General features: G+C 44.1%; 1 protein-coding gene across 4 annotated transcripts in view; it reads right to left on the bottom strand.

The window, feature by feature from the left end:
• focad (focadhesin) overlaps window positions 1-16,497 on the bottom strand; it is a 238,134-nt gene that overhangs the window by 205,846 nt on the left and 15,791 nt on the right. For 2 of the 4 annotated variants that reach the window (XM_078214272.1, XM_078214276.1), the window contains exon 1: window positions 7,941-7,981. The exons of 1 other annotated variant lie outside the window; for it this stretch is intronic. The gene's annotated coding sequence lies outside the window, so the exon portion shown is untranslated. Of the gene's footprint in view, window positions 1-7,509; window positions 7,624-7,940; window positions 7,982-16,497 lie in introns of those variants that run through there. One more of the 4 variants, XM_078214273.1, reaches the window with a different exon arrangement.

Here is a 16,497-nt window from a genome sequence, read left to right as displayed (position 1 = left end):
TATCTCAGAGGTGACAGGAAATTCTGCTGACCCTTAACAATATTTGCAATGGGACCCTACCCTGAAATATTTAACAACTCTTTTCCAACACAACTGTTCTCACTGGCCAAAACAAACGAGATCACTGTTGCAGGCTTGGTGCAAGATGCACTCTATATTGATTGAATAAATGAAACTACTACTTTGAGCTTCATAAACCATTAAGATAGAATCATAGAATCCCTACAGTGCCGAAGGAGGCCATTCGGTCCATCGAGTCTGCACCAACAACAATCCCACCCAGACGGTTTCCTCTGTAACCCCACAAATTTATCCTGCTAATCCCCCTGATACTAAGAGGCAATTCAGTGTGGCCAATCCACCTAACCTGTGCATCTTTGGACTATGGGAAGAAACCGGAGCACCCAGAGGAAACCCACGCAGACTCAGGGAGAATGTATAAACTCCACACAGACAGTGACCCAAGGTCAGAATTGAACCCATGTCCCTGGCGCTGTGAGGCAACAGTGCTAACCACTGTGCCACCGAGCCGTTGTTAAATTAAAATTATTTACATTGTTCAAAAGTTACACCAATCATTTAAAGTCACCAAAGAAAAACATATCAGCCCTAAAGGCAGGACAGGGGAAAAAGAAAAGGTTTAACTGTTAATATTCCATGAGGGAGGCAATGAAAGAAATTATGTTGTCTCTTATGTACAAATACTGCAATTGATAATCTACAATACAACAGCAATGCAGTTCAAAGTGATTCAGGTATATATATTTGCTGCTCAATGTCTAAAAAGCCCAGCAGCAGAAAATCTATGCAAGCCCCAACAAGCTCTATTTGTTCACACTATTAAAACACAAAGAAAAATCCTTGGATATATTGGCCCCAAGATTGCTGAAGCTGCATGTCCGAATGCACAAATTGGATTTTGTACCTCACCCTTCATATACTTTTGAACCTTAAATTGCTGGAGAAGCACATTTGTCAATGGCAAGGTCAACAGGGCATCTGGGATATCATGAACCTCAGATCCAATTGTCCATATCCGTAACCAGTGAAACATAATGATAGAGAAATAAATTAAGTGTTGCAGGAGTAGGGGGCTAGATACAGAAAGAGAAATAAGAGGGGGGGGGGGGGGGGGGAAACAGACTAGATTAAGAAAGTGACATAAATGAGACAATGGGGAAGAGTAAGATGCTTTTTGAAAGAAAGACTTTTGTAAATTAAGAATCTCGAGAATTTCCCAGTTACAAGAGTGAGACTCCTTTCAACTGTCCCCTGGAGTTTCACATCAAGACCATAAATCACATTATTTCCAGGCTCCTTCCAACACAAGTTACCAACAATAAATGTCTGAGATGAGATTTGTTCATGTTAACAGCACAAATGCACCAATCACTCGACATTCAGGGGAAGATTAATGACAAGCTCTTGCAACAGCATTAATCATCCAACAATTTGTGACAATTCACAACTTACGGCATATCCCATCCTCACCACAAACTATGTTTATTTTTTTAAAAGGCATATTAATAATTGCAGAAACCATGATCTCATTGTTATTTTCCCAGCATATTTTGGGCTGAACATCTTGCTTGAATAATGTTTTCTATCCACTGAACCTTCATATACATGATAATCTTTTAACTAAAACAACCTACAACTCTTTTCAATGTTTTAAAGTGGCCGAAAGCACTTCACAGGGAAGTTGGAGTCACAGATGTATGAGTCGTAAAGGCACAGGAGGTGGCCAATCAGCCCATCAGAGCGTGCCAGCTCTCTGTGCAGCAACCCAGTCTGTCTCAAAGAAACGCTGAGACCGAACCACATATTTGGGCAGATGACCAAAAGCTTGGTCAAAGAGAGGGGTTTTAAGGAGGAAAGGAAGGTATAGAGGAAGAGAGGATTAGAGAAGCATAGCTGAGGTATGGATGGCAGTTTGAAATCACCTTAAGTTTCTGTTGGGTGGGGGGGCGGGGGGGCGCAGCAGAACGCGGGAGATCAGCCAGGAATGCATCAGAAGAGTCACGTCTCAAGCTAACATAGAAACATGGAAAACAGGATCAGGAGGAGGCCATTCATTATCATGGCTTGCCTGATCCCACCTTCCCCCATATCCTTTGGTATCCTTCGCTCAAGAGCTATATCATAGAATCCCTACAGTGCAGGAGGCCATTCGGCCCATCGGGTCTGCATCGACCGCAATCCCACCCACGCCCATATTTACCCCGTTGATCCCACCGACACGAGGGTCAATTTAGCATGGCCAATCAACCTAAACCACACATCTTTGGACTATATCTAACACCTTCTTGAAAATATTGAATGTTTTGGCCTCAGCTACTTTCTGTTGTAGCAAATGGGCTTACCACTCTTTGGGTGCAGAAATTTCTCATTTCTATCCTAAAGTCGATCCTGTATCCTCAGACTCTGATCCCTGGTTCTGGACACCTCCACCATCGGAATCATCCTTCTTGCATCTACCCGGTCTAGTCCTGTTAGAATTTTATTGCTTTCTATGAGATTCCCCCCTCATTCATCTGAACTCCAGCAAATACAATCCTAACCGACTAAATCTCTCCTCAAGCGTCAGTCTTGCCATCCCAGGAATCAGTCTGGTAAACCGTCTCTGCACTCCCTCTAAAGCAAGAACATCCCTTCTCAGATAAGGATGCAAAACTGCACATAATATTCCAGGTGTGACCTCACCAAGATCCTGTATAATTGCATCAAAACATCACTGCTCCTGTACTCTAATCCTCTTGCTATGAAGGCCAACATGCCATTTGCCTTTTTTACTGCCTGATGCATCTGCATGCTTACCTTCAGTGACTGGTGTATGAGGACACCCAGGTCTCTTTGTATACTCCCCTCTCCTAATTTATGGCCATTCAAATAATAATCTGCCTTCCCGTTTTTGCTACCAAAGTGGATAACCTCACATTTATCCAAATTATACTGCGTCCGGCAATCATTTTCCCACTCACTCAGCTTGTCCAAATCATACTGAAGGACCTCTGCATCCTCCTCACAGCTCACATTCCCACCCAGTTTTGAGTCACAAAAGACATGAATGAGAGTTTCAGCAGCAGATGAGTTAAGACAGAGATAAGGTCAAGCAATGTTACCGAGTTGGAAATAGGCATTTTTGACGATGGTATAAATATGAGGCGAGAAGCTCATCTCAGGATTAGACGTGACATCGAGGTTGCAAATAGACTGGCTTCATCTTGGATTGCTGCCAAGGAGCGGGATGGAATTGGCTGTAAAGGAAGAGAGTTTGGGGTGGGAAACCTAAAACAATGGCTTTAAACGTCCCAATATTTAATTGGAAGAAGTTTCTGTTCATCCAGTACTGGATGTCGGAAAAAAAACCTGATAACTTAGCAACACTAGAAGAGTCAGGCGTGGTGATAGGTGAGAAGAGCTAAGTGTTGTTGGTGTATATGTAGAAACTAGCTGTGTCTTCAGGTGATATTGCCAAGGGGCAGCATGTAGATGAGAAATAGGAGAGGGTTATGGATCAATTTTTGGAGAACATCAAATGTCTTACAACTTTCATTTTTAAAGTCATATATTCTGCCCATATGTTTATATTTCCATTACAAATCCTTACGTTCACATTTTGGAGACCGCTTATGTATATTTGCCATGCTGGACTTACAATCCAGCTCGTGATGCTACACATAACAGGAAGTTGCGTTTATATGGTGCCTTTATCATAGTCAGAACATCCCAAGGGCTTCACTGCAGCACTAGCAAACAAAATTTGACACCAAGCCACATAAAGAATCCTCACTCTGTCCTGAGATCAGCTTGGGTCCCCATTGTGAAATTTTTACCAGCACAGGTCCCTTCAAATTTCATTACCATATTTGAGAATCCCTGTCTGTCCCTACTGCACCTGCCCTTCCCCAGTGTGTATCCACCTCAATCCCTGAAAATAATAAACTTCCTCATGACCACATTTCCACTTGAGTGGCAGTGTTTTCCCAGCATCTTCATCATAGAATCCAACAGTGCAGAAGGGGGCCATTTGGCCCATCAAGTCTGTACCGACACAATCACACACCCAGGCCCTATCCCCATATCATTTGCCCTAGCTGGTTCCCCTGACACTAAGGGGCAATTTAGCATGGCCAATAACCTGCACATCTTTGGAGTGTGGGAAGAAACCAGAGCACCTGGAGGAAACCCTTGCAGACACGGGGAGAACGTGCAAACTCCACACAGACAGTGGCCCAATCTGTGAATCGAACCCAGGTCCCTGGCGCTGTGAGGTAGCAGCGCTAACCACTGTGCCACCCCCAATAAAAGACATTTTTTAAAAATTCTCTCATGGGATCGGGTATAACTGGCAAGGCCAGCATTTGTCATCCATCCCTAATTGCCCTCGAGAAGGTGGTGATGAGGAGTCACCTTCTTGAGCCACAGAAGTCTGCCTGGTGTCAATACACCGACGGTGCTGTTCAAAAGGGAATTCCAGGACTTTGATCTAGTGACAGTGAAGGGACAACTATATAGTTCCAAGTCAGATGGTGTATGGCTTGGAGGGGGTGTTCTCATGCATCTGCTTTCCTTATCTTTCTAGATCACAGGTCTAACAGGTGCTGTCAAAGGAGCCTTGCTGAGTTGCTACAATGCACCTTGTATACAATACTCACTGCTGCCACTGTGTGTCGGTGGTGGAGGGAGTGAATGTTTAAGTTGGTGGTTGGGGTGCCAAACAAGTGGGGCGCTTTGTACTGGATGGCATACAGTTCTGGAGAGAGTACAAAAGAGGTTTACAAGAATGGTTCCAGGGATGAGAAACTTCAGTTATGAGGATACAATAGGGAGATTGGGACTGTTCTCCTTGGTGAGAAGACAGCTGAGAGGAGATTTGATAGAACTGTTCAAAATCATGAGCGGGCTGGACAGAGTAGATATGGAAAACCTGTGCCTGCTCGTAAAAGGATCAAGAATGAGAAGGCATAGATTTCAAGTGATTTGCAAAAGAAGCAAATGTGATGCAAGAAAAAACTTTTTCACACAGCGAGTGGTTCAGGTTTACCAGACTGATTCTGGAATGGATTGCCTGAAAGTATGGAGGAGAAAGATTAAATTGGGGTATTCAAGAGGGCATTAGATGATTTTTTGAATACATACAATGTGCATGATTACAGAGAAAAGACGGGAATGGCACTGAGTCACGATGCTCTTTTGGAAAGCCAGTGCAGACATGATGGGCCGAGTGACCTCCTTCTGCAATGCAATGATTCTATGATTGGAAAGTAGAAATGCGTAGATATGGGTCAAGTACGCAATTGGACAAAGCAATGATCCCTCATGACTCAACGTCTTACCAACACTTGCATACACATAAACTGCTTGAACTGCTCTGCACTTCAACTTTATGATATTCCAGGTCTATATTTTCGAATAGCTATCTATTTTATTAGACTATCCTCAACATATTTCTAAAGGTTATGATCTGAACCTCAATAACTGAGTAGTTTCTCCAGTATAAACAAACACATCAATGATGTGGTGTGGCTGGATTTCCAGAAGACATTTGACAAAGTACCGCATAAGATAACGGTGCACAGTGTTACGGGTAATGTATTAGCATGGATAGAGGATTGGTTAGCTAACAGAAAGCAAAGAGTGGGGATAAATGGGTGTTTTTATGGTTGGTGATCAGTGACTAGTGGTGTGCCTCAGGAATCAGAGTTGGGACTACAATTGTTTACAATTTACATAGAGGATTTGGAGTTGGGGACCAAGTGTAGTGTGTCAAAGTTCACAGATGACACTAAGATGAGTGGTAGAGCAAAGTGTGCAGAAGACACTCAACGTCTGCAATGGGATATAGATAGTTTAAGTGAGTGGGCAAGGGTCTGGCCAATGGAGTACAATGTTGGTAAATTTGAGGTCATCCATTTTGGTAAGAATAACAGCAAAATGGACTATTATTTAAATGCTGTGCAGAGGGACCTGGGTGTCCTTGCGCATGAATCAGAAAAAGTTGGTTTGCAGGTGCAGCAGGTAATTAAGGCAGCAAATGGAATTTTGTCCTTCATTGCTAGAGGGATGGAGTTTCGAAACAGGGACATTATGTTGCAACTGTATAAGGTGCTGGTGAGGCCACACCTGGGGGACGGTGTACAGTTTTGGTCCCCTTACTTGAGAAAGGGCATTGTAGGGGGTACCGAGGAGATTCACTAGGTTGATTCCAGAGTTGAGAGGGTTGGCTTATGAGGAGAGACTGAGTAGACTGGGACTATACTCATTGGAATTTAGAAGAATGAGGGGAGACCTTATAGGATCATATGCAATTATGAAGGGAATAGATAAGACAGAAGCAGAGAGGTTGTTTCGACTGGCGGAAACCAGAACTAGGGAGCATAGCCTCAAAATAAGGGGGAGCAGATTTAGGACTGAGTTGAAGAGGAACTTCTTCACCCAAAGGGTTGTGAATCTGTGGAATTCCCTGCCCAGTGAAGCAGTTGAGGCTACCTTGTTGAATGTTTATAAGGCAAAGACAGATAAATGTTTGAACTGTAAAGGAATTAAGGGTTATGGTGAGCGGGGTGGGGTAAGCGAAGTTGAATTCATGAAAACATCTGCCATGATCTTATTGAATGGTGCAGCAGGTTCAAAGGGCCAAATGGCCAACTCCTACTCCAAGTTCTTAAGTTCTTATGAGTCCTAAATCTACTCCCCCTTATTTCGAGGCTATGCCCCCTAGTTCTGGTTTCACCCGCCAGTGGAAACTATTCTGCAAATAAGTGATAAGGATGCAGTCTGCTATCCATTAGAAATTTAATGGGGTTGCATTTTAACAAGTTCAGCTCAAACGCAAACATCCTGAGATAGGACTTGATTATGAAAATAAAATCTAATAGACAAAGCGGTCTAAGTAAGAAATGGAGGCAGGAGTAGACCATGCAGCCCTTCAAACCTGCTCTGTGCTTCAGGGGGGACAGATATAAAAGGGGCCTGAGCGGCAACTTTTTCACACAGAGGGTGGTGCACATTTGAAATGAGCTGCCAGAGGAGGTAGTAGAGGTGGGTACAATTACAACATTTAAAATACATTTGGACAGGTACTTGGATGGGAAAGGGATATGGGCCAAACACAGGCAAATGGGACCAGTTCAGTTTAGGAAACCTTGTCAGCATAGACGAGTTGGACCGAAGGGCCTGTTTCCATGCTGTAGATTTCTATGACTCTCTGATAAGATCATGGCTGATCCTCTACCTCAACTCGTTTTCCCCTGATACCCATGACCACTCGTTCCTTTAAGTGTCCAAAAACCTATCACTCTCAGTCTTCAATATACTCAACGACTCGGCATGCACTGAGAATTCCAAAGATGTACAACACTTGGAGTAAATAAATTTCTCCTCATCTCAATCTTAAATAGTCAGTTCCTTTTTCTGAAACGATGTTTTTTTTCTGAAACTATACCCCTCCCCTCCCCACCCCACTCCCCAGTTCCAGACTCTCCAACCAGGTGAAACAGTCCTTACCATTAAACAAGTTTGGTTGAATTTTGGCACATGAGAGGTAGCTGAACCAAGCTCACATCCCTCCGTGCCTACAACACGAAGTAGATATTTTGTATAAGGGGCTGGAGATAGAAATTCTGGGGCGGTCAGTAAAGTACAAGGTCCCGAGAGGTCCAAAAGTCACAGTTCTCAAATGCTGGCCTTATCCCCTCAGTGCCTGGCTGCTCCTGCATGTTGTACAGTCAGGCCTCTCTCACTCTCTCTCTCTCTCTCTATGTGTGGAAGCCGCAGACCGGTTTAAAAAAAAGACACTGCATTGCAACCGTGCCAAGCAGACAGACCGCGCTCCCCATTCATTAACCCCGGGCCTGATGTATCAGAATTCCATTCCCTGAAACTGCAACATCTGAGAATTCCAATGGAACCCTCCGCAACGTTCTAGAATACTTTACCTAGTACCCGGATGCCCTCCACCGCACTCACTGCGCAGCCGCAGCCAGCCTTGACGTGTACTGACAGGAGACTCAGAGCAGCCTCCTGGGCAGCAGCTTCCCCAGCCAGCGTCCCTCCACTCAGCCAGTCTCTCACTGCAGAGACTGCTGCTCTGGCAGGGGGATGAGGCTGGCCCATTGCATTGGGGGCGTGCTAACACCTGCGATCGTGGTTTGCCTCAGGCAAGAGTAAAGGTTCAAGGGAGCCAATTAAATAAAATCGAGGCATTACCTGATGCAATTTTTTAAAGCAATCTCGGCCTTTTGGCTGAGCTGAAGCCTGGGAGGGAGGTGCAATCCCTCACTCATCCTGTCAGCTTGCATCTAGTTTGATCGAGCCCAGGATGGGATGCAATGTTTTGTCTTGCCAGCTTGCATCTTGTTTATCCCTTATGTGGGGACCATGATTGGACTTCAGTTGAATTGGCTTTTTTGATTAGAAATAAAGTACCGAAAGGCACCAATAAAAAAAAATGCTGTTCAGTGCAATGACATGATTTATCCCAGCACCTATCTCTCTAGCTCTTGCTGCTGCTGGCGAGGTTAATGCTCATATTGTCTCTTCCCCTTCCGCCCCCTCACGACGCTGTTAACACATAAAGGATTACAGGCATTCTTTGCAGGGAGTAAGTATGTTTTCATGCAAATTGTATGTGCAAAAACAGTAAAGAGTTAATACAATTTGATTTAATTTATTATTGTCACATGTATTAATATACAGTGAAAGGTATTGTTTCTTGCGTGCTATACAGACAAACATACATAGAGAAGGAAAGGAGAGAGTGTAGAATGTAGTGTTACAGTCACAGCTAGGGTGCATTGAAAGATCAACTTAATACGAGGTAGATCCATTCAAAAGTCTGATGGCAGCAGGGAAGAAGCTGTTCTTGAGTCGGTTGGCACATGTCCTCAGACTTTTGTATCTTTTTCCTGACGGGAGAAGGTGAAAGAGAGTATGTCCGGGGTACATAGGGTCCTTGACTATGCTGGCTGCTTTTCCAAGGCAGCGGGGAGTGTAGACAGAGTCAATGAATGGGAGGTTGGTTTGTGTGATGGACTGGGCTTCGTTCACAACCCTTTGTAGTTTTTTGCAGTCTTGGACAGAGCAGGAGCCATACCAAGCTGCGATAATCTGGAAAGGATGCTTTCTATGGTGCATCTGTAAAAGTTGATGAGAATCGTAGTGGCCATGCCATATTTCCTTAGCCTCCTGAGAAGGTAGAAGTGTTGATGGGCTTTCTTAACTATAGCACGGCATGGAGGGACCAGGACAGGTTGTTGGTGATCTGGACACCTAGAAACGTGAAGCTCTTGATCATTTCCACTTCGTTCCCATTGATGGAGACAGGGGCATATCTTCCACTGCGCTTCCTGAAGTCGATGACTATCTCCTTCGCTTTGTTGACATTGAGGGAAAGATTATTGTTGTCGCACCAGTCCACCAGATTCGCTTTCTCTTTCCTGTACTCCATCTCATCATTGAGATCCGATTCACTACGGTGGTGTCGTCAGCAAACTTGAAAATTGAGTTAGAGAGGAATTTGGCCGCACAGTCATAGGTGTATAAGGAGTATAGTAAGGGGCTGAGGACACAGCCTTGTAGGGAACCGGTGTTGAGGATAATCTGGGGGAGATATTGTTGCCTATCCTTACTGATTGCAGTCTGTGGGTTAGGAAGTTGAGGATCCAGTTGCAGAGAGAGGAGAAAAAGATTGAGCTAAATATTCAATGTATACAAAAGATATATTCCATACATAATAACAACAAAAAATGCTTTATAAACTCTGCTAGAGAATCTGGCAGTCCTGTCGAAGGATCATTTAGATCTGAAAAGTTTAAAGTTTATTTATTTGTCACATGTAAGACTTACATTAACACTGCAATGAAGCGACTGTGAAATTCCCCTAGTCGTCACACTACTGCACCTGTTCGCGTCAATGCACCTAACCAGCACTTTCAAACTGTGGGAGGAAACTGGAGCACCCGGCGGAAACTCACGCTGACACGGGGAGAATGTGCAAACTCCACACAGACAGTGACCCAAGCCGGGAATCGAACCCAGGTCCCTGGCGCAGTGAGGCAGCAGTGCTAACCACTGTGTCACCGTGCTGCCTTGTTTCTCCCCACACAGATTTGTAGCATCTGCAATATTTTGCTTTTATGTTCCATACATGCCCAGTGGCATTTCTGCTGGATAACTGAAGGGCAGACCACTTGGATAATGTGGGAACTGGAGATTATGTAAATGGGAACCTTGTTTTGTCCAGATCAGTGGGGTGTTGTCAGCCATGCCCAGTGCCATGTGGACGTCCAAAAGCACCCACCTAAACATAGGATGCCATTAAATTTTAAAAAGACTTGCATAAAGTAAAGCAATTCCATGCAAGTAATTTTTCCTATCTAATTAGAGGCTCATCTTGTCCATGAGACTGATATGCTCCCACAATACTCTTTCCACCAAATTGCGAGTCAACCAACTTCCCTCCTTGGACACCATGTTAATTTATTGTTCACAGTTCCCTCTCTTTCTCTCCTTCAAATTGCCACGATCATGTCCCTCAAAAAACCCACTTATGACCCCTGTGCCCATGCAAATTATTACCCCAGCCCATTCTTTTCTCAAATTCCTGGAAGGTATTGTCGCCTCTCAAATCATTAAGAATATTTTCCACAACTCCCAAGTTTGAAGTCCTCCCATCGGGTTTTAGCCTTCTCGACCTTCCTGCAACTTTTGACAAGGTTGACCACACCATCCTCCTCTAATGTGACTTCTCCATTGGCCAGTTAGGTGAACTGGTCTCACTTGGTTCCATTTCTAACTAGCAGTCATAGCCAGAGAATCAGCTGCTTCCATTCCAGTCCTCCACTGTTCACTGGAATTTCCCATTGATTGATCCTTGTCTTCCTCATATTTCTCACCTACATATTGCCCCTTGGCAATATAATGCAAAACACATCAAGTGCCACGTGTAGACAGATGGCACCCAGATTGAATAGCCACCTCGTAACCCATCTGCTTCCTCTGATTCATTATGCTATTGGTCCAACATCCAATATTGAATGAACAAATGGTTCTTCCAATTAAATATTGGAAAGACCTAGCCATTGTCTTCACTCACAACTTCAAACTCTGCTTCCTGCCTATAGAGTCCTTTGTTGTCCTCACCACTCTCTGAGGCTGAACCAAACCATTCACAAACATCATGGCCCATGTGAGCCTGAGTTGAGTTACCAATCCCCTCTCCTCTCCAACAAAATGGTTGAATAATCCTACCCAACTCTGCCCTTCCTGAGCTCATCTGAAATCTCATTTATGCCTTTGTTACTTCCAGAGTAAATTCAATGTTTTCCTCACTGGTCTCCCACCTTACACTTTCCATAAACTTGACCTCATCTAACATTCTGCTGCCCTATCCTAACTCACACTGAGTTGCATTGACACACCATTCCTATGCTCACTGTCTTATGTTGGCACATTGGTCTGTTTTCTAATCTGTCCATGGTCTCCTTCCCTATCTCTGTAGCCTCCCCCAGTCCTACAGCCAATGTTGCCTTTGTTGTGCTTTTTTTTGCTCTGTGTGGTCCCTTTAAGATTGTCATGCAGTCATGGGTGTGAGAATGTAAAAGTGAATGTCGGTTGTGCATGGCCTGTTTGTTGCAGCATGTCCCGGATTGTCGTGCAGCCATATACCCATGCAATTTAGAGAGAACATTGCCTATAACCCTCCGAAATCACTGTACTCATCCACTCAAGGCTCTAGTGCATCTCCAATTTTAATTCTTCCACCATTCATTGCCACACCTTCAGTTGCCCACAGGCCCTAAAATTTGGAATTCCACCCCTGAACCTCTCCACCTCTCCTTTAAGACATTCCTTCAACTTTACCTCTGTCCAAGCTGTCAGTCATCATCCTGATATCTTCCTACGTGGTTCAATGTCAAATGTTGTTTGATAGCATCCTTGTGAAGCATCTTGGGATATTCTACTATGTTAAAGGCACCATACAAACACAAGCTGTTCATGCTGTTGATATTCTTCCTCACTGTGGTAACTTTATATCTTGCAATAGTTTTGTGCCAATAGATTACTGATTAACTGTCTATTACTTTGAAATGGCTTTAAAATGGTTACCTAAAACAGAGGCGTGACACAAAGAAATAAGTTGATGAACCAAAATTCTGATATTTTCTGATTTTTGTCCAAGGAATTTTAGCTTGAGTGGCTGAGAATTTAATGTAAAGCATTGAGTATTACAACTCAACAATCTTCTTCAACCACAATCTCAGAAGGGTATCTCCGATTGTGTCGATGTGATTTTTAAAATGCCCAATGCTAGCTAGCCTCAAAGAGAAACTGGAAATTTAATTGGAACTTGTAGTTTTACACTCATGCACACTAATGATGAGGAAAGTGTCTCTCAGACACTTTGCGATTGCTGTGTCTTGGTTACACCCATTCATTTGCATACTCTAAAGCTGTTTCATGGAGGCTGAATTCACTTGTCCATTCTGATACTGTGGAATTATCTTCCAATTACAGTTTCATTCCTCCGCGGAGATTGACTTTCAGTATAAATGTTGGGCCACACATCTGCTTGATGGACTCCTTGTCCTTGCTTTGACTGTTTCTTCTCTGGAGGAAAAGCAATACCATCTGGCTTCCTCTTGTGATGTTGTGATCTGCTTCTTGTTGAGACACTATCTGCTCATATGTTCCAGCTGGTTGGAAGAGGTTTTTTGAAACTGATATGCCAGCTGGGTCTCTATCAAGTGTAGGGGAAGTGACTGAGAGAATTGCCAGGAATATAAATCCCCACCATACAACATGATTATAATGTTCTGACTGTTTTGGAACAAGCATGTGTATATTTTGGCATCAGTGTATTTGCTTTGCTTGATATTAATATGTATTCACAAATTGGCAATAAACATGTTTTAAGCTGAACTCATTGTACTTCTGATGGTGTGTATAATGTGCAGGGTTTCTATATTTATCATCCTTTTGACAAACAACAATAGTGATGTAAAAGCAAAAAACAGAGAATGCCGGAATCTGAAACAAAAACAGAGAATGTTGGAAAACCAAAGCAGGTCTGACAGCATCTGCAGAGAGAGAATCGAGCCAACTGGTGGGATTTTCCGGCCGCGCTCACCCCAAGACTGGAAAATCCCACCTGAGGTCAACGGACTTTTGCATGAACTATGTCCCTTCCGCTACAATTTCCGTGACAGGTGGGACGGGAAAATTCCATCCAACATTTCGAGTCTGGATGACCCTTCATCAGAAACATTGGCTCTATTTTCTCTCTGAAGATGCTGGCAGACCTACTGAGATTTTCCAGGATTTTCTGAACAACATTGATGTTGAATCTTTATTGTATAAAATAGTCCAAGATGCTTCATAGCAGAGAAATGTGCAATGAGCAATAAAAGAAGGACAACTGAAAAGGTAGATTTTAAAACAGTTTAAGGAAGGCATCATTTGGAGACTTTGGAGAGAGAGAAGGAGCAAGAGCTTAAGTCTCTTCCAGTGACAATCAACAGAGGGAAGGAGTGATACACAGGAGCAAGAGAGAAAAGTCAGCTTGATAATACAAATATATAATATAAAATATAAAAAGACAAAAGGACAAGTGCAAAGGGAAATTGGGGAAAAGAGACAGTAAAGGAAAAGATTGGCAATGAAAATTAAAGGGATTCCAAATGTCTTCCATTGGTTTATTAAAAACAATACAATAGCTAGATGAGTGGAGGGCTGATTTGGGCCAAAATGGAGATCTTTTGGTGGAGGCAATAGGCTTGGCTGAGGTATTATTTTATTTATTTATTAATGTCACAAGTAGACTTACATTAACACTGCAATGAAGTTACTGTGAAAATCCCCTAGTCGCCACACTCCGGCACCTGAGGGAGAACTTAGCATGGCCAATGCACTTAACCAGCACGTCTTTCGGACTGTGGGAGGAAACCAGAGCACCTGGAGGTAACCCACGCAGATACAGAGAGAACGTGTAAACTCCACACAAGCCAGTGACCCAAGCCAGGAATTGAACCCGGGTCCCTGACGCTATGCGGCGTCCTCTTGAGTCATCAGTGTTTTTTAAGGAAGACAACTTTATTAAACCTAAGGTTCCCAGGATTCTAGATCAGATAAAAATAGATAAAGAAGGGGAACTAGGAAGGTTGGCAGCCCTTCATACAGGTAAGTTGCCTGGTGGTTGGGATGCACTGTCGGTTGCTGTGGAGATCTTCGGATCCTCCTTTGATACAGAAGTGGTACCAAAGGACAAGAGAATGACAAGTGTTATATCCTTATAGAAAATAAAGGGAGAGGATAATCCTGGCAATGATAAGCCAGTCGGTTTAATGTTGATGGCAGGGCAGCTTTTAGAAACAATAATCTGAAGAAAAGTAACAGCCATTCAGACAAGCGTGAATCAATAAAGGAGAGTCAGCATGGATTTATTCATGGAAAATTGTGTTTGACCAACTTCATTGGTGTAAATTTCCTACAAAAAATGGCAAAAAATCTCAGCACAAAAACTGGTGCAATTCCCACCAGCCCCGGCAGTGCAATCCGGACTGCAAATGTTTGGCACTTAGTAACAATACATTTTTCCCCACGTGAAAAATGCCACACCTGAGGCACGAAGTGTGTGATTCTGAGCACTTTAATCGATGGGACGCTGCTTTTAAATGGCTCCACTGCACTTCCTCTCAGTCATCCCAGGAGGATGGCAGAAAGGAAGCCTGCTCCTCAATTCACAGAGGGGACCCTCACCCATATGCTGGATGTCATTGAGGAGAGATGGGCAGCAATATACCCTCAGGCTGGCAGGAGACCTTCCAGCAAGGTAACAAATCCAGTCTGCGAGATGGTGGCAACACTGGTCAGAGGACAGGGGTGCAGTGCCACAAGAAGATGAATAAACTGCTCCATCCTGTCAGGGTAAGTGCTCCCTGTATTCTCTCTGCACTGCATCTTGCCATCACCCCTCAGAATGCCACATCACAGGGCCCCTGCACCCAACCTCCCACAAGCTTCCTCGCACACCTGGGCACTTTTCATCAAAATCCATCCCTGCTTACACGCTGTGCCCACACATGCCAGGTATCATCAACATCTAACCTAGCAGGCAGCCAGCCCAAATCATCTCCATTTGTGTTCCTGCAAGATCAGCTAGCCTACAACTGCTCTGAGCGAAAGAAGATGGGTAGTGGGATGCCAGAGTTGAAGTTCCTGACTCTTTTTGAGGAGAGAGCCCTCAAGTTCACAGGAGAGAAGCAGGAACATCACCCACCAGCCGGGTCCCACTGCCCACCCCCGACATGACCTTGGAGGAAGTGTTGGAGGAGAACACAGGAAATGCGTCACAGCTATCACTCTCACAATCCACCAGTGCAGAGACACACACCTCGCTAGGCGATTGCAGCAGGCAGACTTATGTGTCACTATCTGGTGAGCACTCCTTCCCTACTACACATACATGCTCCCGCCCCCATGAGGTTCCCTCTAGGGTCCGCCCCTGGCACTGGCCCCAAGCACAGGATGACACTGCCAGGTTGGGTCATTGTCTGTGTGGTGTCTGCACGTTCTCCCTGTGTCTGCATGGGTTTCCTCCAGGTGCTCCGGTTTCCTCCCACACTCTGAAAGACGTGCATTGATCCAGGGGCTATATTCACCTTGCACCCCAGGGTGATCCCTCATGACAGGTTGACGTCTGGGTGAACCTGTTATAAACTTCGTCAACATGAGGGGGGATCATGTGGTGGGGATTGGTTAATTATTTGCAAATGTATTATGTGTTTTTCCGGATCTTGAGCCCCCACCTTCAATCCTGTGCACGAGAGTGTGGGCCCAATGTATCCCCAACTCTACTGAGTATTCCATCTCAACATGGGAATATTATATACAGAATCCAAGGATGGGATTTTCCGGCCACGCTCGCCCCGAAACTGGAAAATCCCCCCCGAGGTCAATGGACCTTCCCATGGTTCGCTCCTTCCCCTGGAGCAGGAAAATTCGCCCCCAAGTGTCCCCCTGATTGTTCCAAGAAAAGTGAATCAAAGCTCTCTGCCGAGTTGCTCTCCAATGACACGCTAAAAATGTAATTGCCTAAACATCGCTGCCCCCTGACCCTATTGGACGTTGGAGATGCAAGGGCATGCAGAGTTATGGAACCAAAATGGATAGATGAATTTAAGATAAAGATCAACTACAATCCAATTGAATGGAAAGATAGGCTTGAAGGGCTAAATAGTCTATTCTTGTTCCTTGTGTCCCTAATTACTAACTAATTGAAGGAAGAGCAAGAAGGCAAAAAATATAGGATATGTGACTGCAAAAAAAAAATATTAGCTGTTTCAAAAAGTGTGGAAGTGCTATTCTTATAAAGTTTAAAGTTTATTTATTAGTCTCAAGTAAGGCTTGCATTAACACTGCAATGAAGTTATTGTGAAATTCCCCTAGTTGCCACAGTCCGGCGCCTGTTCGGGTCAATGCACCGAACCAGCACTT

Source organism: Mustelus asterias, chromosome 6, assembly GCF_964213995.1.
Source record: "Mustelus asterias chromosome 6, sMusAst1.hap1.1, whole genome shotgun sequence".
In the NCBI taxonomy this organism is placed as follows: Eukaryota; Metazoa; Chordata; class Chondrichthyes; order Carcharhiniformes; family Triakidae; genus Mustelus; species Mustelus asterias.
This window is presented reverse-complemented; position numbering and strand designations above follow the sequence as displayed.